The sequence below is a fragment of the Nicotiana attenuata genome, chromosome 12, assembly GCF_001879085.1.
Source record: "Nicotiana attenuata strain UT chromosome 12, NIATTr2, whole genome shotgun sequence".
NCBI classification, from domain to species: domain Eukaryota; kingdom Viridiplantae; phylum Streptophyta; class Magnoliopsida; order Solanales; family Solanaceae; genus Nicotiana; species Nicotiana attenuata.
In genome coordinates this window covers 32,617,834-32,624,004 of record NC_032000.1, presented here as the reverse complement: position 1 = coordinate 32,624,004, position 6,171 = coordinate 32,617,834, and the positions used below count along the sequence as shown (strand labels likewise).

The 6,171-nt window shown below is 34.6% G+C and overlaps 1 long non-coding RNA gene across 1 annotated transcript; it reads right to left on the bottom strand.

Moving 5' to 3' along the window:
* Positions 648–5,596, bottom strand: LOC109235531. Its single transcript, XR_002069399.1, has 3 exons — positions 5,489–5,596; positions 5,317–5,336; positions 648–745 (listed from the first exon to the last, which is right to left on the bottom strand). It is a non-coding gene; the product is annotated as an uncharacterized LOC109235531 (long non-coding RNA).

Genomic DNA, 6,171 nt, shown 5'->3' with positions numbered 1-6,171 from the left:
AAGAATTCATCTTTTCTCATTTGAGTACTTGAAAAAAGGTAAAAATATAATTAAAATTTTCTTCACAACTTCCCTATTTAAGCATGACCAACCTCTCACATTCTTGAGCAGAGTTCGACATCAAATAATAAGATAGCAATCAGCAGTAAGTAAAACATGACTATTACCGTCCCTTTTCTAATATTCCATTAATTCAAATGATAGAACATGTTCTGAGGCCAAAACATAATTGTCCCAGAAACCCAGACAAAGCACGAAGATGGACTTCCCATTCCGACCCTGAGAACATATTGACCAAGATGGGCTTGGAAATTATATTCAAGCAACAAAGACTCCGGGGCAGCACAAAGTTGAGCAATTAGTTGGCAAAAATCTGCCACATTTTTCCTTATGGCCCACAAACTGAATGCAAACACAAACTAAATACCACTGAGATCAAACGTAAAAGCACAACAAAGAAATAAAGGCAAGGTTCTCAAGCATAATAATAAAATGAAAGGAATAGTCAAAGATTTTGAATAATAAATAAGAAAGTATTCTAGCTATCTAAGACCTATCAATACCTACTTTAGGATGGCCATCAACTGTCATGTGTAATCATTTATAAAGCAAAATTTGTACCAAGAAAATTAGGGAACGCTCACCAGGAATTAAGTTGTGGTTAAAGGCGTACAAAATTGCAACGGGAGCTGCCCACATAATCAAAGATGTGATAAAGAACTTATTCACGACTCCCGCCATAGTGCTACCAACATGTGAAATAAAACAGAATGGATGAAGTATAACTTGATAAAATCATTTATGGAAGGCCAGAAAAAGAAAATCAATTAAAAGCACCTGAATCATGAAAAAAGAAGGAAGTTCATAAAGTACTTTTGCTTCGAATGGAACATAATATGTCATTACAGGCAGATGCGAATCCAGGATTTAAATTATATGGGTTTAACCTTTAAGGGTTTTAGCATTAACACATTATATTTTTAAAGTTAAAGGTTCATATCTACTATTTTTGCGATTTTAATAAACTTTTACTCTGCGTCTAAAGTTATTGGTTCAATTGAACCCGTTGGTAACACACTACATCCGCCCCTGATTACAGGCTGAAATCTCATCCAAAAGATTTTTCTTTTCCTTCCTATTTTGACTTCTTTGAAGTTTCTTTCCGTTGCCACAGCTGACAAAAAGACATTCTTTTAGACATTCCTATGTAGAAAAACGAATTTTTCCCAGTAGTTACTTTACCAGATCTTTATTCTTCTTTTACTTTCAAACCCAACTTGCCTAACCTTGATAGTAACCAAAATTATTTCCCTACAGTGAAATAAACAGATTGTGTGTTAACTATCATAATTCCAGGATATGGGTCTTGGATCTTAGATCAGAAGTATAGGTTCCAACATGAGTTCATGTGAATTTCATCTCAAGAACAGAAAAACTCAATAAACCCAGATAATAAATGCAGAAATAATGCAAAAAGATAACTAAAAATTGAATTTTTATGATAAATTAGAGTTTAGTTGATAACCCAACTTGCAATTTGATGATTTGGCAGTAGCGGAATTGCGGGAACAACAGCGAGACAGTGAAAAGACAAAAAGGAGGGAACTTACTAGTTGAATCTAGAGAGAGAAAAAGCTGCAAAAAGAGTTAGCATAGCAATTCGGTTTGATCTGAGTAAAAGTGTCAGCTATCCAATCTGAAAGAATTTCCGATTATATATTAACTCTGTTTTTTTTTTAGAGGAAGGAGCTCTGCTGTCTGGCTGTCTGGGCTTTCTTATGTGGCTTTACCTTTGGTCTTGCCCTCCACAAAAAGAAAGAATATATATAGCCCCTAAAAGAAAATTTAAAAAAAAAAAAAAATTGCTTAACATAAATGGTAGTAGTACATTAAGTGGGCGTTTGGACATAAGAATTGTAAAATTTCGGAAAAAGGTGAAATAAAAATAGTAGTATTTAAAAAATTAGAGTTGTGCTTGGACATGAATATAATTTTAGGTTGTTTTTGAATTTTTGTGAGTGATCTAAGTGAAAATTTTGAAAAACAGCTTTCTGGAGTTTTTCAAATTTTCGAAAAATTTCAAAATTCATCACAAGTGAAAATTGAAAATTTTATAACCGAACACTGATTTAAAACAAAGTGAAAATTTTAGTAAAAAAAAGTTTAAAAAATTTCATGGCCAAACAGGCTCTAATTTGAGCAATCAAGTGTTTCTACAAAATCAATTGAAAGACTACATGTTTCTTTTACATAAATAATTATTATTATTTATGATTTATTTTATGGTACATAATTACTAATGCTATGTTTGGAGTTGTAGAATATAGCTAAGGATTATGTGTCACAAATATAGCCATAATAGAGAAAGAATCGACCCCAACAGCCAATTCGATTCACAGACTGCTTGTCCGACTGAATACCTTGTTAGAACGACATCATAAAATGTATAACCTTTCAATTGTTGGACTGAACAAAAGTTTTTTGGACTTGCTCTTTTTATCTTTTTCATATTAACAAAATATTTTTAATTATTAATTATATTGAGTTATAGTAGTTTTATGGACTTTCAAAATATGTTTATATTTTTTTACAAAATTTGAAAAATTTAAGTTTGAATTCATACTGAAAATTGAAAATTTTGTTCCACCTACTCTGTATCCCACCACATAAATGAAATAGATCAGTACTATTAGATCATTGATTAATTAACATCTGATTAGCAACTAATACTCCTAATTAACGTTAAAATAACTTGGTTTTGTTAAAACATCAGTTTTATTCGTTGTATTAGATTGAGGTTGGAGTTGGGTTAGGGTGAGGCCACAAAGGATTGCGCCTCTAACTCAAAAAAAAAAAAGGAATAAACAAATAAATATGTAAGAATTCCTTTCTTTCCAGATTGATTGTCCACCAAATACATGCTGGGACAGTCCTCCATCTATCTCTGTCTCTTGCTCCAGCTCCAACTTCATCCCAGCTAAAAAGCACTTCAGTAATGTTAGTAGGCATTGTCCAAGCTATACCTCTGAGATTAATAAAGATTTTCTATACCTCTAAGATTAACAATTACTCTAATTCTACTTATATAATTAATCAAGTAGGCCCAAAGTTGCATTCAAGCCCAATTCTTCTTAAATCTTATCAACCCCAAACCAATCCAAACATAACCAAGCAGCTCCTAAAATCCAATTAGCTAAACAAACTTACTGCCATACCATCGAAACAGGCTAATACATCATTCTAACAATTGTATCAAGCACACGACTAAACTCAAAGAAGCAAAAGATTAATATGAACTTATCCAAAACAATGTTGTCAAAGGCGAAAAGCTCTAAAAAGCGCTCTAGGTCAACTGTGGCTTTAAGCGCAAAGCGCAATTTAAGTGTGAGCTTTAGTTAAAAAGGCGCAATGCAAGAAAAATAAAAATATATATGTAATTTAAGAGAAAAGTAACAAACTCATTCATATTGTTTTCCTTAACAATCAATGCACTTATTTGCTCATTATATTTGTAGTCTAGCATTGCTCCATTCAAGATAGAGCTCATGGGCAATAAGGGGCACATCTTGGTGCCTTGCCTATACTGAAGCGCAACTTAAGTGAGGCGAAGCATCCTCCCCAAGCTTCTCTGAGCTTCAGGGCTTAAGCGCGCCTTAAATGAGCCTTTGACAATACTGATCCAAAAGATTTCAATGAAGCTCATAAAGGAAGTACGTATCTTCAAAAAAACAGAAAAATGAATTAAGACAATGAACAAAGACAAAATAACACCGACGAGATGGTGTTTCATGGCTGGTTTTTGCTGGGTTTGGGGTTGTTTTTTAAGTCGAGTTTTGGTGAGTTTCAGGACTATTTTGGGATTGGTTTGGGGTGTTTTGTGGGGCTGTTTTAAGGTGAGTTTACAGTTGGTTTGTGTGGGTTTAAGGTGGAGGAATAAAGCTGTAAAAAGGGACAATTTTCGTGCTCCTCGAGCAGCTGCTGCTGCTGCGTTTTTGCTACTGGAAATTGGTGGTTTTGGTTGACATTTTCAACATACTTTGGGGGCTGCTTGTTGTGAGTTTAGGGACTTCTTCGAGCTGCTTTTGGGGGATTTCGTGGCTGGAAACTAGTGAGAAGCTGCTCCAAGCACGCATGATTTTTCACTCCTCAAATAGAATCTCAATTTACCAGAAAAGGAACACCGGACTATTCAAGGCAAATCAATACTCTGTGCATATTACTTCAAACGTTCAAGACATAAAATCGAAATCTAACCACCGAACTTCTGAGATTTTTGAACATAACATTAACTACACCTCAAACTAACAACACTTAATGCTCACACGAGACGCAGCATCCGTTTCCATACTTGTTTTTGCCATTATCACTTAGATCCACAGCATGTTCCAGGTATCAGTTAAATCAAACACTTCAATCAAAGTTATAACATTGCACTTGTGCTAAAACTAAATTTCAACAGATTCAAACAACTGAAGCACATGAACTAGAAGTACATCCAAAATTTCATTACGAATCAGAGATGAGATACATGATTGAGATATGTACCTGGTCGCTTAGGAATCAACCTTAAATTGCCAAATAAAAGCTAGAAAGGAGGAAAAGTTGGAGTTCAGATGCAGTTTATTCGCAAAACAGCTTCAATTACCAGTTGAAATCAACTTGAAACCCCAGGGAAGTATGAATAAAATCTTCAACACTCGATTTCACCTTCTTTTTTTTTTTGCGTTTTTTCAGAGCTTTTGTTTTTGTTCTCAGACCTTCAATGGAGCCTTCTTTTACATTAAAACATTAATATTGCTTGCTTTATACTCCAAGAAATTGCAGGTCTTCCGACACAAGTTCCTTCGTGTGATTTTAGGTCTATCTTGTCCCCTTTTAAAACCTTCACTCATATAGTTTTCACCTACAAACCGGTGCAACTTTAACCATTCTCTCAGTTTAAGCTCTATGTGTCCTATTTGCACCTTCTGCTACACGTGACTACATTTAATCTTGTATGACTTCACATTCATCTTAACATTCACATTTCTACGATATTCTTTAATGTCAATTGACACTAATCTGAATGTCTATTTTCTTAGTCAAAATTGAAACCATAATCATCCAAATGGTCTCAACTACATATATTCCTCCTATATATCACATAACCAAATAGATCTACCTTTTACTAGAGTCATAGACAAGTAAACATAAAACATCATATCAAAAACCCTAGCGTACAACAAATAAATACAAGTATCAATTTCTAAGAGCAAGATGCTTCAACATAAAAATCAAAAGACATATGGGGAATCGGTAACAGAAACAAAGCCTAACCTTTTGCGAGGAGAATCGGCCTGCAAAGAATCAAGCATATGTTCAATTAGTTGAATTGGCAACAATAATCAGAGAAAAATGGATTAATGCAATCAATGTCTAAAACACACAAAAACACATACTGATACACGCAGGAAGATGAATCGCAGGTAGGATGAGAGAGAGCTCTTACCATTTCCCACGAGACGAGAAAACCCAAAATCGCCAAAAGGGGAGAAAGGGAAAACGATGTAATGTGGCAATTATACTTCAGACTCGTGCCATAATAAGGAGTACAAGAAAATTAGGTGAACACCTTAAATTACATTTATACCCCAAGGCTTTTGTAAAATTACATTTATCGGGTAAGTATTTGCCTTAACCCCTTGTGTTTCTCATTGTTGAGAGGAGCACAAGTAAAAACTTCATCCACAAATTGTCATGGTTTTCTCTAAGGGAATCTTACGGAAATATCGCCAAAAAAAATATCAGCTTATGTTATTTTAGCCATTAATTATAGATTTATTATAGAAGCGGCAGTGACCAGCGTGTTCTTCACACTCCATCTCCATGTGTTTTGCTCCTGTTAAAACATTAGGATCCTCCAAAAAATTCCACCGATTCTAACAATTCCACGTACCTAAATTATTGCACCAGCGTTGCTCCTAATTTCAACTCTGCTCGAAACCCTAGTCCTGTCAATATTTCTACTGTTAGAAGTGTTATTGTGCGATTGGATTCTTCTTCTCCACATCTGTCTTTTCGAGCTTCTAGGGTTAATTTTTGGCAGATCAACACACTGTTCGGCTGGCTTGGTTCTCCTCCACATCTGAATTGGTTAGTCATTAGAATTCATCTTTCTCTATTTTCCCGATG